The 5000-nt window shown below is 46.7% G+C and overlaps 1 long non-coding RNA gene across 1 annotated transcript; it reads left to right on the top strand.

Annotated features, from left to right (window-relative positions):
* Positions 1 to 2318: 2318 nt before the first annotated feature.
* LOC127924206 (uncharacterized) lies at positions 2319 to 3054 on the top strand. Its single transcript, XR_008117147.1, has 3 exons — positions 2319 to 2404; positions 2639 to 2664; positions 3016 to 3054. It is a non-coding gene; the product is annotated as an uncharacterized LOC127924206 (long non-coding RNA).
* The last annotated feature ends 1946 nt before the right edge of the window (positions 3055 to 5000 follow it).

The raw sequence follows: 5000 nt of genomic DNA, 5'->3' as shown, positions 1-5000 counted from the left end.
CTGAGATCCCCACCCCTCTGAAAGGAATGTTCCAGTCTGAGATCCCCCTCTGAAAGGAATGTTCCAGTCTGAGATCCCCCTCTGAAAGGAATGTTCCAGTCTGAGATCCCCCCTGAAAGGAATGTTCCAGTCTGAGATCCCCCTCTGAAAGGAATGTTCCAGTCTGAGATCCCCCCTCTGAAAGGAATGTTCCAGTCTGAGATCCCCCCTGAAAGGAATGTTCCAGTCTGAGATCCCCCTCTGAAAGGAATGTTCCAGTCTGAGATCCCCCTCTGAAAGGAATGTTCCAGTCTGAGATCCCCCTCTGAAAGGAATGTTCCAGTCTGAGATCCCCCCTCTGAAAGGAATGTTCCAGTCTGAGATCCCCCTCTGAAAGGAATGTTCCAGTCTGAGATCCCCCTCTGAAAGGAATGTTCCAGTCTGAGATCCCCCCACTGAAAGGAATGTTCCAGTCTGAGATCCCCCTCTGAAAGGAATGTTCCAGTCTGAGATCCCCCCTCTGAAAGGAATGTTCCAGTCTGAGATCCCCCTGAAAGGAATGTTCCAGTCTGAGATCCCCCTCTGAAAGGAATGTTCCAGTCTGAGATCCCCCCTCTGAAAGGAATGTTCCAGTCTGAGATCCCCTCTGAAAGGAATGTTCCAGTCTGAGATCCCCCCTCTGAAAGGAATGTTCCAGTCTGAGATCCCCCCTCTGAAAGGAATGTTCCAGTCTGAGATCCCCCCTCTGAAAGGAATGTTCCAGTCTGAGATCCCCCTCTGAAAGGAATGTTCCAGTCTGAGATCCCCCTCTGAAAGGAATGTTCCAGTCTGAGATCCCCCTCTGAAAGGAATGTTCCAGTCTGAGATCCCCCCTCTGAAAGGAATGTTCCAGTCTGAGATCCCCCCTCTGAAAGGAATGTTCCAGTCTGAGATCCCCCTCTGAAAGGAATGTTCCAGTCTGAGATCCCCCCACTGAAAGGAATGTTCCAGTCTGAGATCCCCCCCTGAAAGGAATGTTCCAGTCTGAGATCCCCCCTCTGAAAGGAATGTTCCAGTCTGAGATCCCCCCTCTGAAAGGAATGTTCCAGTCTGAGATCCCCCCTGAAAGGAATGTTCCAGTCTGAGATCCCCCCTGAAAGGAATGTTCCAGTCTGAGATCCCCCTGAAAGTAATGTTCCAGTCTGATATCCCCCCTCTGAAAGCTGTTTGTTCTCTTCTTTCAGGTTCCAGGCCAACCCATGAGCTGTGAGAGGACGCACCTGAGGGTCAGTTCCCCTCGCTGTGTGTGTGTGTGTGTGTTGTGTGTGTGTGTGTGTGTGTGTGTGTGTGTGTGTGTGTGTGTGGTGTCCGAAAGGTACCCTTTTCCTACATTGGTTCTATAGGTCTGTTCTATAGGTCTGTTCTATAGGTCTGTTCTATAGGTCTGTTCTAGTAGGCCTGTCCTATAGGTCTGTTCTATAGGTCTGTTCTATAGGCCTGTTCTATAGGTCTGTTCTATAGGTCTGTTCTATAGGTCTGTTCAGTAGGTCTGTTCTATAGGTCTGTTCTATAGGTCTGTTCTATAGGTCTGTTCTATAGGTCTGTTCTATAGGTCTGTTCTATAGGTCTGTTCTATAGGTCTGTTCAGTAGGTCTGTTCTATAGGTCTGTTCTATAGGTCTGTTCTATAGGTCTGTTCAGTAGGTCTGTTCTATAGGTCTGTTCTATAGGTCTGTTCAGTAGGTCTGTTCTATAGGTCTGTTCTATAGGTCTGTTCTATAGGTCTGTTCTATAGGTCTGTTCTGTAGGTCTGTTCTATAGGTCTGTTCTATAGGTCTGTTCTGTAGGTCTGTTCTATAGGTCTGTTCTATAGGTCTGTTCAGTAGGTCTGTTCTATAGGTCTGTTCAGTAGGTCTGTTCTATAGGTCTGTTCTATAGGTCTGTTCTATAGGTCTGTTCTATAGGTCTGTTCTATAGGTCTGTTCTATAGGTCTGTTCAGTAGGTCTGTTCTATAGGTCTGTTCAGTAGGTCTGTTCTATAGGTCTGTTCTATAGGTCTGTTCTAGTAGGTCTGTTCTATAGGTCTGTTCAGTAGGTCTGTTCTATAGGTCTGTTCTATAGGTCTGTTCAGTAGGTCTGTTCTATAGGTCTGTTCTATAGGTCTGTTCAGTAGGTCTGTTCTATAGGTCTGTTCTAGTAGGTCTGTTCAGTAGGTCTGTTCTATAGGTCTGTTCTATAGGTCTGTTCTATAGGTCTGTTCTATAGGTCTGTTCAGTAGGTCTGTTCTATAGGTCTGTTCAGTAGGTCTGTTCTATAGGTCTGTTCTATAGGTCTGTTCTATAGGTCTGTTCTATAGGTCTGTTCTATAGGTCTGTTCAGTAGGTCTGTTCTATAGGTCTGTTCTATAGGTCTGTTCTATAGGTCTGTTCTATAGGTCTGTTCAGTAGGTCTGTTCTATAGGTCTGTTCAGTAGGTCTGTTCTATAGGTCTGTTCTATAGGTCTGTTCTATAGGTCTGTTCAGTAGGTCTGTTCTATAGGTCTGTTCTGTAGGTCTGTTCTATAGGTCTGTTCAGTAGGTCTGTTCTATAGGTCTGTTCTATAGGTCTGTTCAGTAGGTCTGTTCTATAGGTCTGTTCTATAGGTCTGTTCAGTAGGTCTGTTCTATAGGTCTGTTCAGTAGGTCTGTTCAGTAGGTCTGTTCTATAGGTCTGTTCTATAGGTCTGTTCTATAGGTCTGTTCTATAGGTCTGTTCTGTAGGTCTGTTCTATAGGTCTGTTCAGTAGGTCTGTTCTATAGGTCTGTTCTATAGGTCTGTTCTATAGGTCTGTTCTATAGGTCTGTTCTATAGGTCTGTTCAGTAGGTCTGTTCTATAGGTCTGTTCTATAGGTCTGTTCTATAGGTCTGTTCTATAGGTCTGTTCAGTAGGTCTGTTCTATAGGTCTGTTCTATAGGTCTGTTCTATAGGTCTGTTCTATAGGTCTGTTCAGTAGGTCTGTTCTATAGGTCTGTTCTATAGGTCTGTTCAGTAGGTCTGTTCTATAGGTCTGTTCAGTAGGTCTGTTCAGTAGGTCTGTTCAGTAGGTCTGTTCTATAGGTCTGTTCTATAGGTCTGTTCAGTAGGTCTGTTCTATAGGTCTGTTCTATAGGTCTGTTCTATAGGTCTGTTCAGTAGGTCTGTTCTATAGGTCTGTTCAGTAGGTCTGTTCTAGTAGGTCTGTTCAGTAGGTCTGTTCTATAGGTCTGTTCTATAGGTCTGTTCAGTAGGTCTGTTCTATAGGTCTGTTCAGTAGGTCTGTTCTGTAGGTCTGTTCTATAGGTCTGTTCTATAGGTCTGTTCTATAGGTCTGTTCAGTAGGTCTGTTCTATAGGTACTCTGTAATATAGGCCTTCAGGAGCCTGTCAGGAACTGTACTCTGTAGTGGAGACCTCCAGGAGCCTGTCAGGAACTGTACTCTGTAGTGGAGACCTCCAGGAGCCTGTCAGGAGCTGTACTCTGTAGTGGAGACCTCCGGGAGCATGTCAGGAACTGTACTCTGTAATGGAGACCTTCAGCAGCTGTACTCTGTAGTGGAGACCTCCGGGAGCATGTCAGGAACTGTACTCTGTAGTGGAGACCTCCAGGAGCCTGTCAGGAACTGTAGTCTGTAGTGGAGACCTCCGGGAGCATGTCAGGAACTGTACTCTGTAATGGAGGTAGAAGAGAATAATGAAAAGCTCAAGAAGCTGAATGTGTTGTTGCTCCCAGCCCCAAAATATGACTCCTCCAGCTTTAGGGATTGGTGGACACCTTGTATGGGTTCTGGTAGGATCTCTGTGTGGAGGTCTTAGTTCTGGTAGGATCTCTGTGGGGAGGTCTTAGTTCTGGTAGGATCTCTGTGGGGAGGTCTTAGTTCTGGTAGGATCTCTGTGGGGAGGTCTTAGTTCTGGTAGGATCTCTGTGGGGAGGTCTTAGTTCTGGTAGGATCTCTGTGGGGAGGTCTTAGTTCTGGTAGGATCTCTGTGGGGAGGTCTTAGTTCTGGTAGGATCTCTGTGGGGAGGTCTTAGTTCTGGTAGGATCTCTGTGGGGAGGTCTTAGTTCTGGTAGGATCTCTGTGGGGAGGTCTGGGTTCTGGTAGGATCTCTGTGGGGAGGTCTTAGTTCTGGTAGGATCTCTGTGGGGAGGTCTTAGTTCTGGTAGGATCTCTGTGGGGAGGTCTTAGTTCTGGTAGGATCTATGTGGGGAGGTCTTAGTTCTGGTAGGATCTCTGTGGGGAGGTCTTAGTTCTGGTAGGATCTCTGTGGGGAGGGCTGGGTTCTGGTAGGATCTCTGTGGGGAGGTCTTAGTTCTGGTAGGATCTCTGTGGGGAGGTCTTAGTTCTGGTAGGATCTCTGTGGGGAGGGCTTAGTTCTGGTAGGATCTCTGTGGGGAGGTCTTGGTTCTGGTAGGATCTCTGTGGGGAGGGCTGGGTTCTGGTAGGATCTCTGTGGGGAGGGCTGGGTTCTGGTAGGATCTCTGTGGGGAGGGCTGGGTTCTGGAAGGATCTCTGTGGGGATGTCTGGGTTCTGGAAGGATCTCTGTGGGGAGGGCTGGGTTCTGGTAGGATCTCTGTGGGGAGGGCTGGGTTCTGGAAGGATCTCTGTGAGGATGTCTGGGTTCTGGTATGATCTCTGTGAGGATGTCTGGGTTCTGGAAGGATCTCTGTGAGGATGTCTGGGTTCTGGAAGGATCTCTGTGAGGATGTCTGGGTTCTGGAAGGATCTCTGTGAGGATGTCTGGGTTCTGGCAGGAGGATGTCTCATGTATGTTATCTGGTTACTCTGATGACACCTCTTCTCTCTCTCATGCCCTAATTGATGGGTTGGGTGTTTCTGCATGAAAGATATGTTATTTAATTGTCTGATGAACAGTTCGATACCATCTGTATATATCTGCTTTCAGAAAATATAAGCCTGATTTAACATTTTCTAAATCATTCTCCTGTGTGTGTCACAAAGTAATAACAGTGTACAAGCAGTTTCTAATAATCTAGTGAAAGCATGAGTTGATGCACACTCAGAAT

Source organism: Oncorhynchus keta, unplaced genomic scaffold (genome assembly GCF_023373465.1).
Source record: "Oncorhynchus keta strain PuntledgeMale-10-30-2019 unplaced genomic scaffold, Oket_V2 Un_contig_3833_pilon_pilon, whole genome shotgun sequence".
Taxonomy (NCBI): domain Eukaryota; kingdom Metazoa; phylum Chordata; class Actinopteri; order Salmoniformes; family Salmonidae; genus Oncorhynchus; species Oncorhynchus keta.
Note: the sequence above shows the minus strand (reverse complement) of the source record. Positions and strands in the feature narration are given on the sequence as shown.